The 24,585-nt window shown below is 43.0% G+C and overlaps 1 protein-coding gene across 3 annotated transcripts in view; it reads right to left on the bottom strand.

Annotated features, from left to right (window-relative positions):
- The window catches only part of VWC2L (von Willebrand factor C domain containing 2 like), a 208,004-nt gene that overhangs the window by 168,288 nt on the left and 15,131 nt on the right, over positions 1 to 24,585 (bottom strand). For all 3 annotated transcript variants that reach the window (XM_054069935.1, XM_054069933.1, XM_054069934.1), the window contains exon 2: positions 20,442 to 20,568. The gene's annotated coding sequence lies outside the window, so the exon portion shown is untranslated. The remainder of the gene's footprint in view (positions 1 to 20,441; positions 20,569 to 24,585) is intronic.

The following is a 24,585-nucleotide window of genomic DNA, read 5'->3' as shown; positions in this document are numbered from 1 at the left end:
AACTTACTGCAACAACCTCAGAGGCATCTTATTCAATTTCTGCATTCTCTGAAAGTGGAAGAAGTGATTTGGGCCCAAGAAGAAGCAAATACCTTTGCTGTTTGTTCTTTATTCTATAGCAAGCACGATGTGGCCTTTCTCTATAGACAACTCACTGATGTCACCACAGAAGATATAAAGAATCAATCAAGTCCAATATCTGAGTCATCTGTAATAAAGTTTTAACTACTGATTCAAGAGATATTCTCTCCATGAATTGAGTCGCTATATGACTGGGATTGCTCCAAGCCTTTAAGACTTTATCTGCTAACCATTTGGAAACAGTGGATGATAACTCCTTCATAGCTGATAGAGCCAAGTAGTTAAAAAGTGTTTTAGACGATATCTTCAAAGGCCTTGACAGAGAATCCTTTAACACTCTGCTTTTCTTCAGCCGTGATCTGTTCTTAAATGTAAACCTCTCCTTTAATCCCTGCTTTGGACTGCTGGAATCATTGGATAGGTCGGGAAAAGTATTTTGTTACAGCTAAATAGTTGGAGAATGTGATATCCAGATCCCTGAAAAGAGACAGAGAGATCTATTTGAAATCTATCCAGAAAAGACGTGACAGTAACGAGGCAAAAAAAAGAGGTGAATGCTGTGTATGAGAAATACCTGCTAGAGGAAGAGTCAACACAGTAAACAAATATTAGTCGAAGAAATGCTCAAGCAGCACATCCTAAGCCCACGGAAACTCCAACACAGTCAGGTGGGAATTCAGTTCTTGTGGGTTACTGAGGTAAAAAGCCCGGAGTGGTCTGCGCTGTTCATTTTTCTAGATTCACTTCTTCCACGATTCAGACATCGCCTGCACACACTCAGGTACCACTTGTACATGAAAGAGCAACACACAGCCCACCTGATGTGTAACAGAGCAGATCTCCATGAAAAGGTGCACCAGGACAGTCAGGAGAACCAGACCACCTGCTTCAAGCACCAGTCCAAACCCTTCCGCGTGAAGAAACTTCAGCAGCCAAGATTTGCTGTCTCCAGGGCAGCAAAGAGCCACTCGGTGCAGCCCGTAGGTACAGAGAGAAACATCTAAAGCCTCACTGGTCTTAAGTACCCGATCTACTTCTGCCTAATCTTTTTTTGCCCTTTGTGGAAAAAGAATGTATTCACACCTCCAATCCCAAGAAGACTTTCAGTTTGAGAACTGGTCAGCCCACCAGTTCCTTTTACGTTCCATACAAATACCAAACCCCACAAAAACATCGGATGACAGGTCCTTTGTGCGCTACATCCTACCCCAGCACTTACAAAGAGACACAACATGAACGTAGCTCATAACCAGCCTTTAGCCATTCCTACCAAGCGAGCATTGCCCTTCCCATTTCCTTCTGTCTCTAACTCATCCAACGCCACAAACAGGTTACCATGGGATAATTTACATACCTAAAACACAGGCAGGCCACTGTTTACAAAAGAGTTATTAATTATTATTATTATTATTATTCCTGAAGTAATGCAGAAACCCCAGTGTCACCTAGGAAATGAAAGATGGAAGCTCATGGAAAACCTCTGCTAGGAGAATCATAGCATCATAGAATAGTTAGGGTTGGAAAAGACCTTAAAGATCACCTCGTTCCAACCCCCCTGCCATGGACAGGGACACGTCCCACTGGATCAGGCTGCCCACGGCCCATCCAACCTGGCCTTGAACGCCTCCAGGGATGGGGCAGCCACCACTGCTCTGGGCAACCTGGGCCAGGGCCTCACCACCCTCATCGTAAGACGCTGGAGATACAGAAGTGCATGTGCTGGGAAAGGATGCTGGACCCCTCTTTTCTCTGCAGAGGACGCATATTGCCCACCCAGACCCACAAATTAGTAGCAGCAGCCTCTCAGCAAGCAGGAAGCATACGGCAGACACTTCTAGCCAAAGCCAACATGAAAAGAACAACAATAAAGCTCAACAGCAATAACGTACACTTTAGAGCTACAAGTTACTACTAATATGACCTTCATTGCTTCATCCGCTCCCCACTGTAGCTCCCAGGAATTGTGCAAGGACCTGCATCTGGTTCCAGATATCTTCAATTGTGCAAAAGCATTAATTAATGAGTGCTACTCGTTGTTCTGTCTGAGCTAAGTTAACCTCGCTACGTTGGTGCAGGCAGGCTGCCCGAGTCCTGTAGAGGTGGAATGGAGCCGAACGGGGTGTGACGCAAAGCACTGCAGCTGGCAAAGAACGATCAGGGCTTCCAAAGCGCTGCCCTCCGAATGAAACACGGGCAGAGCACAGCGCTTCTCCTCCTGCCTTCAGCGCCAGAAAATCCAAAATAGAAGGAAGATTTGGGTGGTCAGAATGGAATTACCTCAAAAGAGAGCAGCACGACAAGTTCACAGCCTTCCAAGCACCTGAACTGCTAAAACTGGTTGGGAACTCAGTGCTAGAAATGAGATGAAGTAACATGTTACAGTTCCACAGAAGCTGACAAGACAAAAACCCAACCTCATCCTAAATCTGCAATTCGAAACTCAAAATCGAATCAAGATTTCTTTGAAAGGGTTAAATGAATTTTCTCTTTTTTTTTCCTTGACCTCGTTTTATTTTTTGTTTGCTGTGCCACTTAATTTTATGTAAAGAACTTACACTTTGATAATTACATCAGAAATTAGAACTCTTAGAGATTTTCTTTTCTCTGCTGTAAGAATCCTAAAACAATTTACTGAAGTTCAATCAAGTAGGAAGAAGATCAGGCCACCGAATTAAAGAAATTCAAATGGTCTTCAAAAGCTGGCCTCTCTCCATCTTATCTTTGAGAGGAGAGAAATCCGCTTTGATACTAGGATATAATAAAAAGATCAAAAAAAGTCCACATGCTTCTGTCTGATGTTATTCAGGTATTTTTGTTGTTGAAGTAGATCTGAGGATGGAACATAAGCCAAGGAACGTACATCTGCTGCTCCTCAGCAGTAAAGCACGTGCTCTGCACCCGCAGAACTTCTAGGACTGGGGGATCCAGGGAAAGGCAGAGTCTGGAGCTCATGAATATCTTCTTAAAAAAAAAGTGTTATGGTCTGTCACTGACCAGGTACCATGTAAAGAGCAGCCTTTCCATAGGACCAGTTAGACAAAAAACAACCAGTAGCTTAGGTTTAACAAGAGACGGCCGGAGGAAATGGCCTCAGGTTGTGCCAGCGGAGGTTTAGATTGGATAGCAGGAAAAATATCTTTATTAACAGAGCAGCGAAGCCCTGGCAGAGGCTGCCCAGGGCAGTGGTGGAGTCTCCATCCCTGGAGGGGTTCAAAAAGTGTGTGGACGTGGCACTTTGTGACATGGTTTAGTAGGCACGGTGGGGTTGGGTAGATGGTTGGACTGGATCAGCTTAGAGGTCTTTTCCAACCTCAACAATTTTATGATCCAAGATTAAAGTAGTAAGAGGGATAAATAGAAGACAAGTCTAAAGGCACTGAGAGTCAAAGGTATACGTAAATGCTTTCTGCCCATTTTTATTCATTATAAAATTAGAAGAGAATAAACTCATTTAATTTTATATGCTAAGTCTGGTATTCGTCTTGTAAGTATTCTCAGGGACAGCACTGAAAACATTAATTCTATAGTTTCTTATAAAGGAAAGAGAGAGAACAAACAGGAAGAACATTCTTGAATGATAAAATGTCTGAGGGACCTGGTGGGAATTCTTCACATAAGATATATTCTTCTTCAGGGAACGAGCGTAGATGTAAACAGATGGGCTTATATAAGTAGAATTGGCAGCTCCACAGATAGCTGCTTTCTTTTATATATGAATTTCCAGACTCACCAGGGTATTGAGGGCCACTCTGCTTAATTATTTTTAACATTTCACCCATTTCATATGCTTGCAATATAATGGAAATATCGAAATAATTAAAGCAAATCGTAGTTTAAATCTCAGTGGAAACAATACATTTTATTCAAACAAACCACTTTCAAATGGGACTGTCTGCTTTATGAATGTTAGTCCATCTGTTCACAACAGCTCCTTTGGAAGTATTTGTTTTGCTTAGGAACACCGAAAAGTGATTATGTCTATGGTGGTAGATGGGCTGAGGTGTGTTTGCTGTCTTTAAATCACTGAGCTTATAAAGACGTTTTGACGTTTCTTGGTCTGCTACAACTGAGGAAAGGAAACGCTTCAACACATTTCCACTGGGCTACGCTGCATGTATGTTCTGTACAATAACTATTGCAGGTGTTCCTCTTCTGGAGAGGACATCCTGGCAAGCATGTTTTTTCCACGATGATCATAGAATCCCTAGAATGGAAAAAAACTTGGAGATCGAGTCCAACCGTACCTGCCCACTACTAAACCAGATCCCTGAGCACCTCATCTGCCCATCTTACAAACCCCTCCAGGGAGGGGGACTCCCCCACCTCCCTGGGCAGCCTCTGCCAGAGCCCGAGAACCCTTTCAGTGAAGAAATTCTTCCCTAATATCCAATCTGAACCTGCCCTGGTGCAACCTGAGGCCATCTCTTCTCATCCTATCACCTGTCACTTGGGACAAGAGACCACCACACACTTTGCTACGACCTCCTTTCAGGTAGTTGCAGACGGTGATGAGGTCTCCCCTCAGCTTCCTTTCCTCCAGGCTTTTCCATGGCTGAGCTGTACTGGGGTATGGTTTTTCACCTCTCCTCCATGAATTGCAAGGAAAGAACGATGCAGCCAACACTAGAGAGAAGTCCCGCGCAGCGCACTTTCAATACGTGTAGACATGGTACAACAGTGCTCACCACACAGCTTACAGATACAGCCACGGTCATCACTCGACTGGGAGCCTGGTCTCTACGACTGTACAGCGGAAGGATCGTAGTGGTCACATCTTTATACAGAAACCAGCTTCAGACCCCTAGTGGGGTAATAAAACCTCCTCATCCAGCCATCGGTACGTCATTTTAAAAAGCCTAATCAGAATATGGACGTTAAGAGCAAAACTGTACAGAGCCAACGGACTGCAACCTGCACCTACTTGTGCTTAAGGTGGATGTCAGCCTGTGTAAACGGGTGTGATTGTGCTCTCATCTATTTACCAGACCAGTTTGTGTCATTTTGGATCCACTCCACTGAATTAGACATTCATAGAATCATAGAACCATAGAACCATAGAATCACAGAATAGTTCGGGTTGGAAGGGACCTTAAAGATCATTCAGTTCCAACCCTCCTGCCATGGGCAGGGACATCTCCCAGTGGGCAGGGGCACCTCCCAATAAATGTATTTAATCCATATTTAGAATTACAATAACCTTACGTCAATCACAAGACCTCTACGACAGGGCTCAGATGTTTCAAGGTTCAAACACTTCACATCAGCTGTGGAAGCTGCTGTGGGAAGGTCGTGTGGTTCTAAAGCCAGGGAGTTCACGGAGTCCTGGCACACGGAGCTGCTCAGGGACGAAGTGGAGCCCCTCCAGCGAGGCCAGCCCTGGCACTGACCTGCCCTCCCTACGGTGAGGGCTCATCTGCTTAAATGAAGCCCATTATTTTGCTGCTCCATCCACCAATGGCTCCAGGCAAGTCTTTATTTCGCCAGTGCCTAAACTTCGCTTGCAAGCACAGCTAAAATATTCATCATTAATTAGAAGCACTATTATAAATGCCCATTTATACGATCAGAGACGTTCCCAACGTCATTCAGGCCAATCGGCTCATGGATGAAATTGAAGGAAAAAGAATCCACAATAAAATTAAAAACCTCCAAATGCTGGACACAAATTGGAGAAGGTTAATTTCACTGATGTAAGGGAAGACCTGTTTAGCCAAATACACATAATTGAGTATTAGAGTTTTAAGTAGACAGTCTGGGACAGAGAGAGGCATGATCCTCAACAAAAGGCTGTTGTCGACTACTACGACAGTTCTGGCAAGGAAGGAGGGAAGGCAATGAACTCAACAGACAATGGTGTAAGTACTCCTTTTTCATGGAATGCACAATGAAGTTATCAAATTCAATGAATCTCGCACTCCAAGGACAGTGTTAACGATTTAACTCCTGATCTTAAAGCTTTAACGCCACAATCCAACTTCAGATGCACACCCCGCCGAGAAACCAAACCACCTTAGATTATATACATAGACATCTTTGGTTGAAGGAACAGCTGATGCATTCCTGTATTGGGAATAGACATCCATTCCTTTAAAGACGAGGTCATGCAAAGAAAGCACATGCTACATGTACCAATAACCTAAATCCCTCTTCTCTGTGATGGATTCGGTCACGCTAGCAAGCAGAACTATGCGGAGAGCTGACTGCTTTTGTAACTCCCGAGACATAACCTGACCAGGATGTTTTGGTTTCTGAACAGGGATGAGAAGTCCAAAGGATTAGAATAAAGAGATTAAACATTTGCCAGAATAAGAGAGTATTCATACAGGAGTTTTATAAAACCTTAACAATGTCATTGACCAAAATTGTCACTGAAGCACGACACCTATTGCTCAACCTGTTCCACGGAGCAGAGGAATGGAAGGTGGCTCTGAAAAGGGCTTGAGAAACTGTCAACTGGTACATCTGATTTCTTTACAGGTCTAATAAACTCAGTCATATAATAAGGAGTTGAAATGTAATACCACAGTGAAGAGTTATTGTTTCTAGCAGGAAACCACAGATCACCAACCTGCTCCGGTTCTTTGATGGTGCTGAGACGCATAGGAGTAAGGGTGACCTGGCTGACATAAGATACTTGAATTCCCAAAAGTGATTGACAACCAAATCTGGGAGGGGACAACGTAAAGGCAAAAAACCCAAGAGGCTTTCCAACAGGACACAGTCAGGAAAATACAGGAGCAGATCATCGGAAGAGTGTGACATCTATTCTGCAACCTGTGCTAGACAGCACATTAATAGATATCTTTTAAAAAGGTGGGAAGGTGAATATTGAGGTGACAGGCATTGACAGCATAAAATTGTTTGTGTTTTTCAAGATGACAGCACTTCATAAACTCACTGAGAAATCTCAAGATGCTACCAGATTCCGTAAGAAAGTGGCAGAGGAAAACGAATTCTGAGAAACGCAAAATTATTCAAATGAACAGAAATATCCTTAACTGAACAAATCCAACAACAGCCTGTAATCCATCCTTTGTCATTCAGGAGAGAGTTCTCACAGTCACTGTGGGTACTTCTTTGAAAACATCAGCTTGATAAACTGCTAAGATTTATTGTACGGAAAAAAAATAAAGCTAGAGAGCAAAACCAGGGAAGCTCATTAGGCTTCTGTTTAAAACCATGATTTAAGCACATCTTAAGCATCACACAAGCCTCGTCCTTCTCCTCTGTTTCAAAAAGAACGTACCTGAAATCAGATTTATAAAAGGGCAGCAAATGAAGAAAGATGAGGAGTGCCTGATGTATCCAGGAAAATACATAAGCATCGGCTCTTCAGCTCTGCAAACAGGAGAGGGGAAGATGTGGCAGCATGAAGAGGCTGAATGAGGAACAGTTATTTCCTTAATTCCCCCAGTATGAGACTCAGAATGCATCATTAAGAGGTTGAAGGCAAAGGCAGGGAAGCACTTTGTCACTGTTATGGGATCTGTCAGAAACTGAAATACAAAGATGTTCCAAACCAAAAGATCAGACAGGTTTGACACAGGAGAGATCCATGAACACCAAAGAAGGTGCGTGAGGTCCCCAGCTCCGGGAGGTCCGAATCCATAGGGCACTGGAGAGGAGTAACAGAGAATCCTTAGTGATTACTCATCTTGGTTTTATCTGTTTTCCCTAAGCATCACCTCCTGCCAGGCATGGGATCCTGGCAAAGCAGGACTTTGCTATGACCCAGAAACACTCAGTTTTTGCTCTTCTGTGTTTCCAGGCAGGATCACTCGGGTATTCCACACACACTCATTTACAATATAAAACATGAAAAGGAGAATGATGTTTGACATGAATCCAACATTAAAGACCTCTCACTCCTCACCACCACTCCCTCTTTTGCTTTATTCTAGAAAGAAAAATAAAAAGACATGATTCTATGTCTATGATTCTAAATACTGCCCAAAGATTGTTTTACAGATTTTTTTAACATGAAAACACCTGATATTTCATTGCAAAGTTTTCATTCTAAATATCAAAAAAAAAGAAATATCATTAAGATATTTCCTTTTCTTCACACGATTTAATCCAGAGAGGAAAGATGACAGGTAAGTAGATTTTACCCTACTCCCAACAAGCATGTGATACTCAGAGAGGTCACAGCTTTGCAGAGAAGATATTTTCACAAACTGAAAAGCAGGCAAAGAAATAAAAACAAAATCGCTTTCCAAAGAAAAGAAAAAAATACAACAAACAAACAGCCCAAATATCTAAGTCAAGCTTTGGAGTCTGTTTATAGAATTTCATTTCTTTCTTATTTCCCCATTCATCACCATGTTCAGTGGTGCCACAGAAAAAGAAAGGGAATTAAAAGACTTTATTTCGTTGCCCAAAAGTCTTTCTGCCCAGGAAATGACCGTGCGCTCGCTGGGGTGAGCCTTTACAAAAGGACGGGCAATATTTACGAGCAGTTTGAAGGCTTCCTAGTGAATATCCATCTGGAAAAAAAATGGATATGCAAGTTTTGTGCTCTCTCTCTCTCTCTCCTAGGTCAGTTATCTAACCCTAAAATTTCTCTGAGGAACAGTTTTGCAAAAGTTAAATGCCTCAAAGGCATCTAACTCATGATTTTCATAGGCGTTGAACGGCATTAAAAACAAAGACACGAAAATCACGCTTTCATGACTCGGGAGATTTTATCTCGGGCCTCAAATTCATTTCAAACCAAGGGGTTTGTTTTGTTGGCATGCAGGCCTGACAAAAAGAGGCTGGTGGATACCGTGGTAGGAGCAAATTTCTCCCGTTTTCCCTCTTCAGCAAACGCAATGCCTTTCTGTGTACATTAAACCACCATTTCAGTCCGCTCGGACTGCTGACAGCGATGGAATAACTGCAGGGATGCTCTGAACTTCGCCTCGCTCACCTTTTTTTCCACCTGGTCCATGAAATGCAAGCCCGAGTCCCAGATCGGTTCCTAAAAAAATAACATGCCCTCCTAGGACATCTGTATGGAGATCGGATTGCTAATCAATTTATTTTGCATGGCCCCATGGATCACTCGCTATTGATGATTACGTATTTTACCTCCAAGCTGTCAATAAAATCAAAATTAAAAAAAAAAGGGCCAAGGACAGCACGCTTTTAATTTAAAGATAATCTCTTTCTTGAAAAGAGATGCCACTTTCCAAGCTCTGACAAAAACTAGCTCGAGAATGCAGTCCATTTACCAAACGGAAGAGCTGTTCAAGGAATTACAGCTTTCCTGGTAATGACAATACAGGAAACCAGAGGCGAATAATTTACTTTTAGACCGCAGTTACTTTTAAAAAGGAATACTGGAAAAATAGGAAGCTTGATAGAAAAGTAGGTTTTGAGTTGCTGAAAGTGTTTTATTCAAATTAAACATAGGCTGGCATAGATTTTTACCCCTAAAAAGTGGAAAGCACGGCATGCAGCAACAGAACGAGGGGTGATGGTTTTAAACTAAAAAAGGACAGGTACAGACTGGATATCAGGATGATTTTTTCATGTTGAGGGTGGTGAAACACTGGCCCAGGTTGCCCGGAAAGGTGGTGGCTGCCCGATCCCCAGAAGCACTGAAGTCAGGTCAGACAGGGCTCTGAGCAACCTGATCGAGTTGAAGATGTCCCTGCTCACTTGGGGAGGATGGACCGGATGATCTTCATGGTCCTTTCCAACCCAAACCATTCTATGATTCTAAATACTGCCCAAAGATTGTTTTATGGATTTTTTTTAACATGAAAACATCTGACATTTCATTGCAAAGTTTTCATTCTAAATATCAACTTTGCTTCTCAGCAGGGAAAAGAACGGTGGATAAATAGACCAAATTACATAAATTATCCTTAAGTTTGAAACAATGTACTTGAATTGGTTTTCACAAGATTCATTTTTTTTCCTCTGGAGCATCCAATCCCAAATGGACTCTGTCTCCTTCTGTCTAAGCATTTGTTCCCCTTAAAAAAACCCACCCTATTTCTTTTTTTTCATAAGTGTATATTCGACACTACCAACACAATTGGTTGGTCTGGATTGGTCCACAAGGCTACCGGCTACCCAATAATTCTCGGTTAGTGATGAAAACCTAATTTTAACAGTGACAAATCGCTCCACCCTTACAGATTCCCTGCCCCATCCAGTCCTTGGCAGAGAACTCCATGGCTGTTCCGCTTTGCATGTTTAACACACACAAAGTACACACAAATACCGGATCGATATAACACCTCCTTTCAAAAATCCCTTCTTTTATTGCAGGATGTGAACGATGAATGCAGTATAGATTCATTTCTTCACATACAATACAGATCCTTCACTCAAAACACAAGATAGCCGGTGATATTTAAGAGGAGCTTTCACGACAGATAGGCTGTGCTGACCTTGAGAGGTCCTCAACTCTCCGACTGTCTGCAGGAATATATTAATCAGGAGATGAAGCTCTTGTATCTAAGCCAGACTTGAGCTGGAGCTGTGCAGTTTGAGCGAAAGATTCTCATTCAATCACTGTAAATTCCTTTAGAGTGGGAATTTGCTAATTGCAGCACTCTGTAAGCTGGAATTAATATAAACAATAAATATAAAATAGAGCACATGGACCTAGTAAAGCTACGAAGGCAGTAAACGCTGGAGACGGGATGCTGAATGCATCATTATTTTAAGCCTGGTGCCTAGTTTAAATGGGATTAGAAAAAAAACCCACCTGTTGCAAACCATTTTAATTCAGTTTGTGGAGAGCTGCTGGAGAATCAAAATTTTCATCAGTTATGCCCCACCTGGGATACATAAAGCTCCAATTTTCAGCTTCTGTTAGTTTAATACATGGATGGCAAAAATTGTGTGGACGTTCCCTTCATTTACTTTTGGAACAAACAATTTGCTCATCACCATGTTTTGGCTGCCTGCCTGAACAGCTGAAACTGTTGCTTCTCCTTGAAGAATAACGTTTAACCAGTCAGATAATAATCCATTCAACCTGGGGCCCTCAAAAAAAAAAACCCTTGACGGGTCAATACATGGCTGTAATGAGGCACAACCTTGGCTTCCAGAACATTGTTTTTCTGTCGGGTGTATGCAGGGAGGTGAGATGGGAATATTTAGTACTCCAGGATCTACTTGAAAAAGGCTGGCTCTATTAAATAGCTGTCCATCTTCCGGCACTCCAGGGAAGGAAGCATTCCGCTCTACCAAAGATGAAGGGAATATCAATGGGGCTAATCTCTTCAAAGTGCTCAGCCTCAAAGCAATTGCCGGCAGTGGTACCCAGTCCCCACCCTCATTAGCTCAGCAAAGAAAACACAGCCAGAGACAAAACACTACCTTGCAGTTAGGGCAGAAAATGTAAAACGAGGGGTTTCTAAGCCACCTCCCTCTCCTTTCCAAAGGACAAATATTTCATGCATTTTTAAATGATGTGTGTACTGAAAATGAAGTTATATATTTGAAGAATCCCTTTTTCTTTTCTTTCTAGTGTAATTTAAATATGGTGGAGTTGGCGTCTGTTGAGAAATGGCCGTGACACAACAGAAATACTGCACGGCACAACTCTTCTCCCGATCAGCAAAGGGGAAAAATTCATTGCCGACTTTTTCCCGTTAGAAAAACTGCAGCAGTCAGAAATAAGGAAAGTGGTAGTTTCATACCTCCATGAAACGAGGAGACAAAAAGACCTGTCAATCAGCTCCTATTTGTGTAAGTCCCAGTCTTCCCACTGCCTACAAATTAGAGAATTCTATGGTCAGGAATACAAATGCTGAGAACGAGAAAAGTGAAATACAACAGCACGGAGGGGAGAAGTGAGAATTATGAGACAAGGAATTACTGTTGAATAACGTAGTCCTCCAGCACATCCTTTTACTCCCATGCTAACCACAGGAATAATTAAGGATGGTCAACAGATGTTGAAAGCACTCCTGGGAGAGCGAGGGCTGACAAGGATGTGCTGCCAATCTGACTTCCAAGCCTAAGCAGCACGATCAGGACTAGAAAACAGGTCATGGGTTGTGTAAACCAACTCAGACCACACGGGAACCTCCACAGGGAGTCCACTAATGGATTCATCAGTTCAAACCCACAAGCTGGGCAGACTACCGAGGGACCAAACATCAATATTGGTGCATTGTCTAAGAGCACACAGTTGGGGCAACGGCATTTTGCTTATCGTAAAGCTCTGCCAAAGCGGTGATTTCAGTTTAAAGGACAAAGCACAAGACATTTCTGCTAGTGGGGGTGGGGTGCACCAACCCACCACCATTTCCTCAAGCTGAGATGTAACTTTTGAAAATCTTTTGCTTGTATAAGAACAGCTTTGTCAACACACAGTGCACCTGAAAGTTTATTTCCTTCAGATCAGTTTAAAGTAGGGATGAGCATTCAGAAGTGAGCCAAACACGTGCAACAGACCTTAAAAGTGTCTTCCATTCTCCCTTTTAATCCTTGTCCGATTGTTGATTGGTGGTTCCTTTGCTTACAACAGTTGGAATGAATCATCTCAGAGGTCTTTTCCAATGAATTAATGATTCTATGAGAAATTTTATAAAGGGATACTCAAGCTTGGAGTAATGAGATAAAAAGAAAGAGAGAGATGGTTGGAGCACCTCCAATATGACAACACGCTGAGAGAGTTGGGCTTGTTCAGCCTGGAGAAGGCTCTGAGGAGATCTTATAGCGACCTTCCAGTACCTGAAGGGGCTACAAGAAAGGTGGGGAGGGACTGTTCACAAAGGCTTGTGGGGATAGGACCAGGAGTGATGGGTATAAACTGGAGAGGGGCAGGTTTAGGCTAGACATCAAGAAGAATTTCTTCACCACAAGAGTGGTGAGGCACTGTAACAGGGTGCCCAGAGCAGTGGTGGCTGCCCCATCCCTGGAGGGGTTCAAGGCCAGGTTGGATGAGGCTTTAAGCAACCTAATCCAGTGGGTGGTGTCCCTGCCCGTGGCAGGGAGGGTTGGAACTAGATGATCTTTAAGGTCCCTTCCAACCCAAATTACTCTATGATTCTATGATGATTCTACCTACGGACAAGACAATGGAGAAATGGAGACTGACCACTGCTTGCAACTTGCCAGTGTGAAGTAAAAGACCTGACTTTGGTCTTTATCTCTACTCCATTCTGGAAGGAAGAGGAGTTTTTTTGTGACCAATTGCCACTTGGCACAGTTTCTGTGGCAGTGGCACTGGCCTGGGAGAAGAGGAGAACGTGCTTAGATGCGGAGCACTGACACGGCACTCAGAGATGAGCTGTAGCCAAAAAAGTGAAGACAGACAAAAAAATGCTGGTCACCAAATAAAGAATGGAGACCTAAGAGATGCGAGTGGCTCATCTGTGCTCATCCAGCAAAACTTAAAATAATATATATCAATTATAGTTAAAAGACACAAACCACACGAATCCTTAGTCCGTATAGAAAAGCGAGCGTAAGGATGCAGTGAGGAGACGCAGATCTTGCAGTGCTGAACCAATGGAGGAGAAAAGGGTTCTGATGGGTCAGACATGAAACATTTCATGATGGGAGAAAGGAGAGGAATGAGTGATGTACAAAACTGCAGCTTGCGCTTTACAAAGAAACTTCAGAAAACCCTGAGTGAGAATTGAAGCAGGAGGCAAAATAGGGCAGAACTAGCCTCAATTTTCTAAGTAAAGAGAAAATGTTCCAAAGGAATTGGAAAGATGTGTTCTAAAAACATGGCTTGATCGCCTTCCCACCCTGTTAGGTGGAGCTGTAGCGAGTCCAAACTGATTAAGACCCAGAACTGGGAGTCGTCCGAGCTCTGAGTGAAAAAGCAAGTGCCAGGTCAAATCCAAAGAATCACACCTGGATCTCTTTTGATTTATTCATATATCGAACTCTCTTTGCATATCGGGCATAAGTTTTCAGTTTACTACATTCATGCAGGAGTGTGCAATTAATGCATGTACAAACAGCCAATTAATTCATGCATACACAGCCAATTATCTTATGCATGAATGTCCCATCAGTTCACGCATTGACACCAAATTAATTCACGCATAAACCCCCAATTAATTTCCATGAGAGCCCCATCAGTCTCTGCATGGATATACACCAAGGCTGGGGCAGGGACAGCCGGGGGGACCTGCAGGGTGGCAGCACAGCCTGGAGCTGCCAAGGAAGAGCAGGAAGGAGCACGGAGAGAGCAGCAAACAGGAGCCGTTCCACATACAACCCCAACCTCCCGCACCACCCATTCCCACATCACCCATCGCAGAATCAAAGGAACTGGGATGATGGAGCACAGCCCAGTGAAAACACGTCAAGCAGAGACTAGAAAAGGGGGAGGATGCTTGGGTTAAGCTGAGACTGGGAAAAAAGGAGCAAAAGCATTTACTTAAGCTTTAATTCTCCATGTTTTCTTTCTTTTTTTACACCCCGAACCAGTGATCAGAAGTTTGCATTAATTGGCAGTAATTAATTAAGTAAAAATTTCCCAAGTTGCGACTGTATTGCCTGTGACAGCGTATACACAGTCAGAATCGAGGCGGGACTCGGGCACTGAACCACAAGGGAAAAGCACCCCAAGGAATCAATTGATGTTATCAAGTAATCTGCCTTGGAGATTAAAGAACACACAGCAATAAAGTGTTGTAATGAAAAAAGCTTTTTAGTCAGAAATGGGGGTCATAGGGAAAAACACACATTGATGTCAGCCCATAATTGCACTATATGGACAAAATCAGATGCAGCTAAAAACATTACTGTGGTAAATTCTGCACTAGAGGCTTTTTCTGCCATCAGGCCTGACTCTAACTGTAAGCAAGGGAGAGACAAATACAAAAAGCAAGCTTCAGAAACCACAAACAAAGTGAACTAAAGAATCGAGACGTTGTCCTGCTCTGCTTGTCTTGATACCTGGACACAATCCACTCCTGAGATTCAAGAGGTGCAGATGCATCCCCTGCTCTCCCCACATCCAACCACCAGTTACAAAATCCATTGGATAGCTTTCCAGCAAAGGAGAGCTTCTTCTATCCTAGAACAGAAGAAATCCCCCACCCGCTCTTCCCAGCACTTGTCAGGCCACGCCTGGAGCACTGCATCCAGTTTTGGTCCCCGTCATACGCAAAAGATGCTGCCAGGTTGGAGAGAGTCCAAAGAAGAGCCACTAAGATGATGAGAGGACTGGGAAACCTTCCATATGAAGTAAGGCTGAGAGAATTGGGTTTGCTCAGCCTTGAGAGGAGAACCCTTAAGGGAGACCTTATTACCATGTATCAGTACATAAAGGGTGTCTGCCAAGAGGATGGAGACTCCCGTTTTATGAGTCACATGGAAAAGACAAGGGGTGATCAGTACACGTTGTCGCTGGGGAGATTCTGATTGGATTCCAGAAGAAAAAATTTCACCATGAGAACAGTTGAAGATTGGAATAATCACCCCAGGGAAGCCGAAGTGGTGGATTCCTCTACACTGGACACCTTCAAGGCTCAGCTTGACCGTGAACATCTCATTTAAACTATCGATCACCTAAAAAACATCGGACCAAATGATCCCTGAGGTCCCTTCCAACCTGGCATTCTGTGATTCTGTCAAGATGAAGCCTTGCCTACTCAGTGCCCCTTGAGTGGTATCAAAGAACCAAAAATGTGAAGGGAAAAAGGAAGGAAGGAGAAAAATCCAACACGTGGCACCTCAATACCAGCTTGTCCTTGCAGCCAAAATACCGACTGAAACTGAGAAAATCAAAGAGAAAATTGAGTGGGTGCCTCACTGCAAGATCAAACCTCTGAATAAATGAGACTGCCATATAATAAATCAATATTATTTATGTTTCCTTTAGGAAATAGAATATATACTCAACCAGGCACATATGAATTTAAAAATACAACTTCTACTTCTGAACTTTTAATCTCAATTTACAAGGACTCTTCTTCCCAGTTCTGTTCTCAGCACAGGAATTGTTTACCTGAAAACTGTAATTTTGGAACTTTCCCTGAAGACTCAATATTGGCAGAAGTTCTGACAATCTGAGGTTTAATCTTTGTGCCTCCATCCCTCCTGAGGTCTCTGCGGATCGCCTGTGGCTTTAATATCAACAGCAATAGCCCAAATAATGTCAAGTGCAAATAGTAAAAACGCTTCGGCAATGGCATCCCAGAAAATCCCATCAATAATTCTGTATTGAGTAAAGGGTGAGTGATAAAGACAAACAAATTCTTCAGACAACTGCTTAACACCCAAAACCAACCCCAGACCAAACAGCAAACAATTTGCACGCATTGGTGGTGGCTGTCTCATGGTGAGGTCCTGTGTAATGCCATGGGCAGGGACACTTCCCACTGGATCAGGGGCTCCAAGCCCCATCCAACCTGGCCTTGGACACCTCCAGGGATGGGGCAGCCACCACTGCTCTGGGCAACCTGGGCCAGGGCCTCCCCACCCTCACAGCAAAACATTTCTTCCTAAGATCTCATCTCAATCTCCCCTCTTTCAGCTTAAAGCCGTCCCCCCTCATCCTGTCCCTGCCCTCTCTGATCCAGAGCCCCTCCCCAGTTGTCCCGTAGGTCCCCTTTCAGTGCTGGAAGAACTTGAAGCAAAACGGAGAAGACCATTTTTGAAATCCAGCATAATATTACAGATCGTCGCTGCCAGTGGGCTGAGTCCCAGGCAGCTCCATCGCCACCTCGCACTGCAAGACCATGAGCTGGCTTCAGAAAGACCAGGGGAAGGAACAAAATCCACATAAAGTGCAACGTAAGGTAATTAATCATGTAATTAATTTGTCCTCCTTGACAAGTATGCCATATGGAACAGTTCATCTCTACGGTGAGTTAAAGACAAGCTAAGGCAGAATAGAGCTAAAGCAGAAAGACTTACACATGACTTCTTTCATTAACTTATTGAAGATCCAAGTGTGGCTCTGATAAAGAAGAAAATGGCTTTATGGTCAAGTATTTATGCCATGAAAAGCATTTGAATCACTGGAGTCTGCAAGAACCATCTAGTAATGCCTTCAGAAGAATCCCAGTAACTCACAAACTCATTCTCAGTCCCAGCTCTTGGCTAAGCAACCCCCACCCGTGTCCTAGTGACAATAGATAGCAGCACTTAAAAACAAAAGGTGAGATGTGTTTATCTACATTGCATTTGCAGTGATAATTACTTGAAAACAATACGAAAGAAAACCAAACAGAAATCTTCCATTAGCCGGGGCCTTACTATCTCTGACCTCAATCTCAGTTGCTGATACTGCCAAACTGTTCATAAACCCCTCCTATCATCATTAGCTCTAATTTAAATAATTACCAGGCAGAAGAAAAAATCCGCTCAACCATGGCTCTCTAATCTAGTAATTAAATCCACTTGTAAGACGCAGCACAATTTATTTCCAGGGTCTATGACTATTAATGCAGTCGAGTGCTTTACACTAGGTGGTATAACAGCACCAGGAGACGCTGAGAGATACAACTGGAAATTAAACCACACTTTAATAAGGTCAGAAGACCCCACCCAAGCAACTCCACAGAGGTCCCAAATGAGATAGACAACCTATGCCTAACAGGCTGTTAGTTAAACACAGGATCTATTTATAGAATCAAGGAATCATGGAATGGTTTGGGTTGGAAGGGACCTTAAAGATCACCCAATTCCAACCATTCTCGCACCACTGTTTATTTTTTTGAGTATTCTGGCTGTTTGATTTATTTCAACATGGTCATCATTTTTAGTTAACTCCACTCAAATGACTGAGTAGTTTAGATTGACCAAACCCACGAATTACTGTTCAGACAAGCAGTGCATGAACCTGCTGGATCATTGTAGCGGCTGTTGAGACAAACACATGATTCAGCCTCTCTCACCGAAGCATCAAGGGCCAGTTTAGGCTTACTCAGGCTGACTTTGCTTTATCTGGCTTGGCAACTCTGGTATTAGCAGACAAAAGCTATGACAACTTGGTGCCAACATGAATTAAACACCTGCAAACCCAGGGCCCCCGAGATATTCACCTCGGACTGGGTCACACGCTGCACTGCTAGCAGTAACCAAAGCAGCTGCACTCACGCAAGGCCACGTCTGCTGCACAACACCGCACCATTTCTCCAGACGCAGTGAGAACTGCCGCATCCCTGCTGGATGCAGTGCAGGACCGCATCCTTTCCCCTAGAACCGCACGATTAACTCACATACAGTGCAGAACCGCATCACTTCCCTCTGGATGCAGCACGGAACCACATTGTTTCCCCTGGATGAAGTGCAGAACCATGTCGCTTCCCCCTGGATGTAGTGCAGAACCGCATCATCTCCCCCTGGATGCAGCACAGAACCCTGTCATTTCCCCCTGGGTGCAGTGCAGAACCCCATAATTCCTCCTGGATGCAGCACAGAACCCCGTCATTTCCCCTTGGAAGCAGCGCAGAGCTGCATCATCTCTGTTGGACGCAGGACAGAAATGCATCATTCCCCAGATGCAGTACAGAATGACCTCGTTCCCCTGGATGCAGGGCAGAAAACGCATCATTCCTTCCAGCCACTCACCAAGTAAATGAAATCCCGCTCCATAACAAATAGATACCAGCCTGCTTGTGTTTCTACAAGGTACCTGTTCAGAACAGGCATTGCCTTTTCCATCCTTGGGCGTGGATGGTCCCTGCTCCGCCTCGCCCTTGTCCCTGGGCAGGTGATGTAGGCACTGTCTGTCCTCACACCACAGGAACCTCTCTTTCAGCTCCTTTCCTATCGTTAACTAGGGGTGATTGCACCCTGTTGCATTACGGCTCCTTGTGCGCATCCATCCCAATCTGATCTCCCTATTGCGTGGTTGCTCCTGCAGAGAAAAATTCGGATTTCATCCAAATAATGGAGAAGTTTGTCCATTTACATCACCTGAAGGTGATAACCTTTCTGCTGGAAACTTCCCATCTGGCTAGAAATATTGCTGCTGCATTTTTTCAGGGATGCGGTTTCTTTGCAAAGGACCCAATATTACACTCCAGAAATAAACCCACAAAACTTCTTCCAATCCTCCAGAACAAAAAAAATGAGCTCATATTCCAAATTACACACATAAATAGGAGAGTGGTTAAATTTGTCTTTGGGAAGCTGTCAAGAACGGACAGTGTCAAGGCATTTTTTTTCCCTCAGAAATGAAAACCCCTTATTTAATGGTGCAGCAGAGAGATCTGTGAAATCGCTACACACAATATAGAATCTGACGGCAAAGCTTTCTGCCAAGTGGCTCAATATATTGATATTGTGCGCTCTACAGTATGTGGGTCATTATGACAAAATACCATACTATTATTTTTGTTTAATGGTTCCTTAATCATCCCTCATATTCAATTGAAGAACTATATTTCAAGCGCACAACATACAATGTAAATGTGTATATATATATATTTAATATACCTCTATATATTGCATTATGCATTACTGTTTTGTATCACGGAATCACTTGGTCGGAAAAGGCCTTTGAGATTGAGTCCAACTGTACCTGTCCACTACTAAACCAGATCCCCAAGCTCCTCATCTACTCATCTTCTACATACCTCTAAGGATGGAGACTCAAGTGCTGTCCTGGGCAGCGTCTGCCGGTGCCTGAGATCCCTTTTGGTGCAGGAACTCTTCCCGATATCCAATCTGAAGCTGCCCTGGCACAACTTGAGGCCATTCTCTCTCATCCCATCACTTGTCACTTGGGAGAAGAGATCAGCACCCACCTCGCTACAACCTCCTTTCATACTACCTTTGAGTAAGAATAGTTTCCTAAGCTTGGATCTAATTCTGTGCTGCAACACGAGTGCTTGTTCGTGCTTTGGAACTGAAGATTAATATTGGTTTTAAAACAAAAAAAACCCTGTTTGACAACAGCCCCTCTTCAAATGGAAATGCACGTTCGCTCCCAAGATTGCTGACATGGTAATACATGTTGATGATGAAAAATACTCCAATTCTTTGCGCATAGTAAGCAGAGCTGTCAACACAATGAAGTTCTGAGGCAATTAGGAGAGGAATTAGTAAGACTGGTTATGAAACGCAACTACAGAATTAGCGAATACAAGAACGAAGTAATGGAGAATAAACATCAGTAGAACACAGGTAATCGCACTCAGTTTTTTACCCCAGTGATCAGTTCTGTATTTGATGTCATATTTTTGTGATTAATTGCACTTTTTGTTATTGCACGTTTTTCACTCTATATAAATGGACCACTTGTCCAATCTGCCAACCTAGTCCATAAAAAACAAGAGTATTGATCATTGGCACAGTCAGGCATGTCATCTTCAAAATTAACCCATCCATGCTGTCTCACAGACGCTCTCTGGCTTCAAAACCAGAGAGAGATTAGAGAGATTTCAAAATAAATCACATCTTAGGTAGAAAATACTGCTTTGGAATCCTACCAGAGAGATCAAAGATGAGCTGGTTGGCACGATGTGGGCCTGTATCTATGGATAAAGTAGGGACCGACTTCCAGATGTCCCAGAGCTTCATCACGCTGGAGGAGTCACAGGAAGGAATCACATCACCCTGTCAGTGTTGGAAACAAAATAGAGGCATCGCTTTAGTACTTCTGAAAAGAAGAAAGCCATGTGACACAGGGCTGGACAGCCTTTGATGCCAGACAGAGTAACTGCCTGCATTGAGATAAATTTAAGTTATTACACGTGAGGTTATCGCAGCCTCTTGACACCGAGTTGACTTGAAAAGCAATAATACAATGTGATATTTAAAGAGAACAATTCAGGAAAAACTGTAAGTAAAAAAAAGAGAAATGAAGTTAAATTGAATTCAGATGCCAGTGTCCCCTAAGAACATGGTTGTGAGGACACCTTTTCTTCTCACAGAGACCCAGGAACGGCCCTTTAGCCTGGATTTTTGGTCTATCTACTCATGTGTTCAAGGTGAAGCATAAGATTAGAGCAGAACAGACACTCTTTCGTTGCTGTACATTCATCAATCACCACGTTAAGGACAATCTCACTCATACCAGTGAGACAGAAGCATGCAGGGACTGCGCAAGAAACGATAGCAGGACCTTGTCCCCCAAACCTCTCTTCAATATACGTTTTTAAAACTACCAACTGAAAAAGTGGCAGAAATATTTTGAAAAGACAGCGTATGAACAAATAGAACGCAGGGGAAAGGACGCTCAGACATTTCTTTAGCTATTTCCTGCCACCACAACAGAAAGCTACCAATGCAGAATCATCTAGTTTTCATTTTAACCTAAATTAAAGATTCAACCCCCCCGAACCAGCTCAGCTGGTGTGCACTCAAGAGTTACCACAGTCAATGTCCTTTCCAATTTATGCAAGAGTGTCAGATTGGATTAAAGGATATCATTTTGAAGGTGAGTCACAAAGGTATGGATCGGAGAATCAGGTAAAACATGGGTCAGATGCTGCATCCACGACTTTTTTTTATATTCAGTTAATTTTTATGTCTTTCACGTAAATAATACCTGCAAGAAAATGTGTGGAGTTATCTAGCAAATAGAGGAATTAAGATCTGAAAATATCCATTGCCTTCTCAAGTAGAAAGTAATGGCCTACGAAACACTATCATGGTCCAAGTATAATGAAATCTTTAGGTTCATTTGGAGGAGCACTAAAATGTCATAACTCCATTCTGGTTTGTAACAAGGACTAATCCAGTGAAACATTGAGAAACAAAGTAATCGTGGCTTGGAGAACTCAGCTGGAAACCAGTATTCGCTGCTTTGCACAGAAGCTCAGTACTCATAACCACATCACACCACAACATAATGGTGCTGAGCATTGTTGGTGTCCCCGCCCATGGCAGGGGGGTTGGAACCAGAAGACCTTCAAGGTCCCTTCAAACCCAAACCACTCTATGATTCTATGATTATGAAAGAGCTATTTGTTTAACTGTTTACAGCTGTACCTCCCTGATTCTCTTTCATTTCACCTGGTTCCTTTCCTGACGTACAGCCTACACGGGTGATGAGGTCAAGCAGGAATCGAACAACATAAACCCCCTGAAGACAACAGTTACGCTTCAGATCGTGGCGTGGCTTGGACTGGTTCTCAACAAAGCAAATTTTGAATCAAGTAAAACAAAGCATCGTCATCATGGCTGTAGACTGGAAGAGTCACCAAATCCTATCGCTACTACAAGCATTGCTTGTGGTGACAAAAGCACTGAACTCCAGACTAGCAGTGGCTCCCCCAACCACTGCTGCTGCTGATCTCAAACCCGCCTGTCCTTACATTCATAAATCTTTCAGCCCATAATTATAAAGTGAGAGTTTAAAAGTACTTGCTGACATGGAATTGGTATCCTTTAGGTTAAATACAAGAGGGCTGTTGCAGATATACTCTTCCCTTCTTCCCTGGCCCTGATGGATTCCACTTACAGTATCATTCGTAGAATCATAGAACAATAGAAGGGTTTGGGTTGGAAGGGGCCTCAAAGCCCATCCAGTTCCGCTCCCTGCCATGGGCAGGGACACCTCCCACTGGATCAGGGGCTCCAAGCCCTATCCAACCTGGCCTGGAACCCCTCCAGGGATGGGGCAACCACCACTGCCCCAACAGCCAACAGCAAATCTGCAGATTTCCATGACATGGAAGTAGAGCTTCAACTGCAAACACAAGTAAGAAAGCACCGGGTTCTGAGGGTAACACATCAACACGTACCAAGAGGCATTTTATCAGCCTCAGCATACTCTGTCCACACACTTATTATTAAACGCATTAATTATGACTGATACCAAGGCAGCTGCTGCACTGAAACCATACCAAAAGGATAGAAATCACATTTCACCACTTCTTCACTTGATGTCATCTCCGTTGCATACCTTTTTAAATCAAATGCTCTGGAGATGGGGGATGACAATGTTTCAATAGGAATTAAAAAAAAACAGGAATGTAATGAAGTTTATGGATAATTTGAAGCTATGTGCCATTTAAAGACAAAGAAAGGGGTAAGCTAGATGTTAAAGGAACTCATGTTCTGTAAACCAGAATCACTTTGAGTTCTCCTATGAGCTTAGGGCTTTTCCTTCCTTCTACAGTCATTATTTTAGTTACTCACGACAGACCCTTCTGCCTTACTCTTCGTTTTCTTCTTGCGTTTCTTGCCACACTAAGGTCTTTTATGATGTCTTTTGATGACATATTTGACTGAACAGCAAGGTGGACTATCAGGGCTTGACTGATTTTCCTACAGGTAAAAGGAGGAGACAATGAGATCCAAGGAGAAAAACGTGCAAAAGCAGATTCCCATTGTACTGATTTTCCTTTACACTACATTTTATGCTGCGGCAGCCACAGCTCAACTCTATTACTTCCTTGAATCAAGGAGCACGTAGAACGATTCATAAAACTGGTAAGACCTTCTCCCTATTCTATACAATCAAGCTGGTGCTTTTGTGTGTGCGCACGCTGAAGCAATTAAAGAATTTATACACGGATTCAATTAGTCTGGATTCAAAGACTGGTTCTGTTCAGGCTGCACTTAAAGGACTTTGTAAGTCCTTTAAGAGAAGCCTGAACAAGACTTTGCAAATCTTTTAACTGCCTTTACAGTTCCACTTGCCATTCTTTACCTTCCTCTCCTACTTGAAGAACCTCTTTTCATCACAGAAGCTCTCCCATTAAGGTGGATATGCTCAGCTCCACATACGTGATAATCCCCATCTCAACTGGCACTTGCAAACTGTTGCAACACAAATAATTATCACTTCAGCAATTAACAGATTCATATAATTTCCACAGAGTTCTAAAAATCTGATTCCTTACAGAATCACAAAATCATTAAAGTTGGATAAGACCTCTAAGATCATCCAGTCCAAACATCCAACCTTCTTTCTTTTTTTTAACTATATATTTTTCTTGTGACTATTAATAATGATTAACAATGGGAATAATCACCAGGTACGCTTTAGACACTGAAAATTGCTGTTTCACACCAGCAATCAGGATAAAAATCTAAATAATCGTTCTTGCTTCCGAACACATCCCTGAATTTATTGCTGAAAGATCAATAACACATGAACCACAACGAGCGGCTTTATCTAATTTAGACTGCGATAAACTCCTCTCAGAGGAATCCTCTTCCAAGTTTAATTTGAAGGTAGATCAGAAGTCATTTCAGGACCTTTCGCAAATACTTTTTAAACAGCAAAATAGCAAGTGAGTCGGGAGCTCTGTTTCTCTAGGACGAGTTCCTATCAAATCAGTCACGTTTATGGATTTGCAGGTGCTTTGTTTTCCAAACGGACGTAGCTGAACGAAGTATATTTTAAGGCACTCTTATGACAACTAGACTGTGATTTTCATAAACCTCGGTGGAAAGAGATTCAAGCTCTAGGCCCCTTGCTAACTAGAAAGAAGCTTGATAATTATGTTCTCTTGCCATTACTGTGGGGAATCTGGTTGACCTCTGGCATAACAAAGGGCCAATGAGTGCGTTACGGGTCTTACCAGTCTTATTACCAGTCTCTGAATTAAGTAAAAGTAAGTTTCTGTGGTGGAAACCTTTTGCTACCGAGTGCCAGTAGACAAAATAGCCACAAGAGGA

Source organism: Cuculus canorus, chromosome 6 (assembly GCF_017976375.1).
Source record: "Cuculus canorus isolate bCucCan1 chromosome 6, bCucCan1.pri, whole genome shotgun sequence".
In the NCBI taxonomy this organism is placed as follows: Eukaryota; Metazoa; Chordata; class Aves; order Cuculiformes; family Cuculidae; genus Cuculus; species Cuculus canorus.
This window is presented reverse-complemented; position numbering and strand designations above follow the sequence as displayed.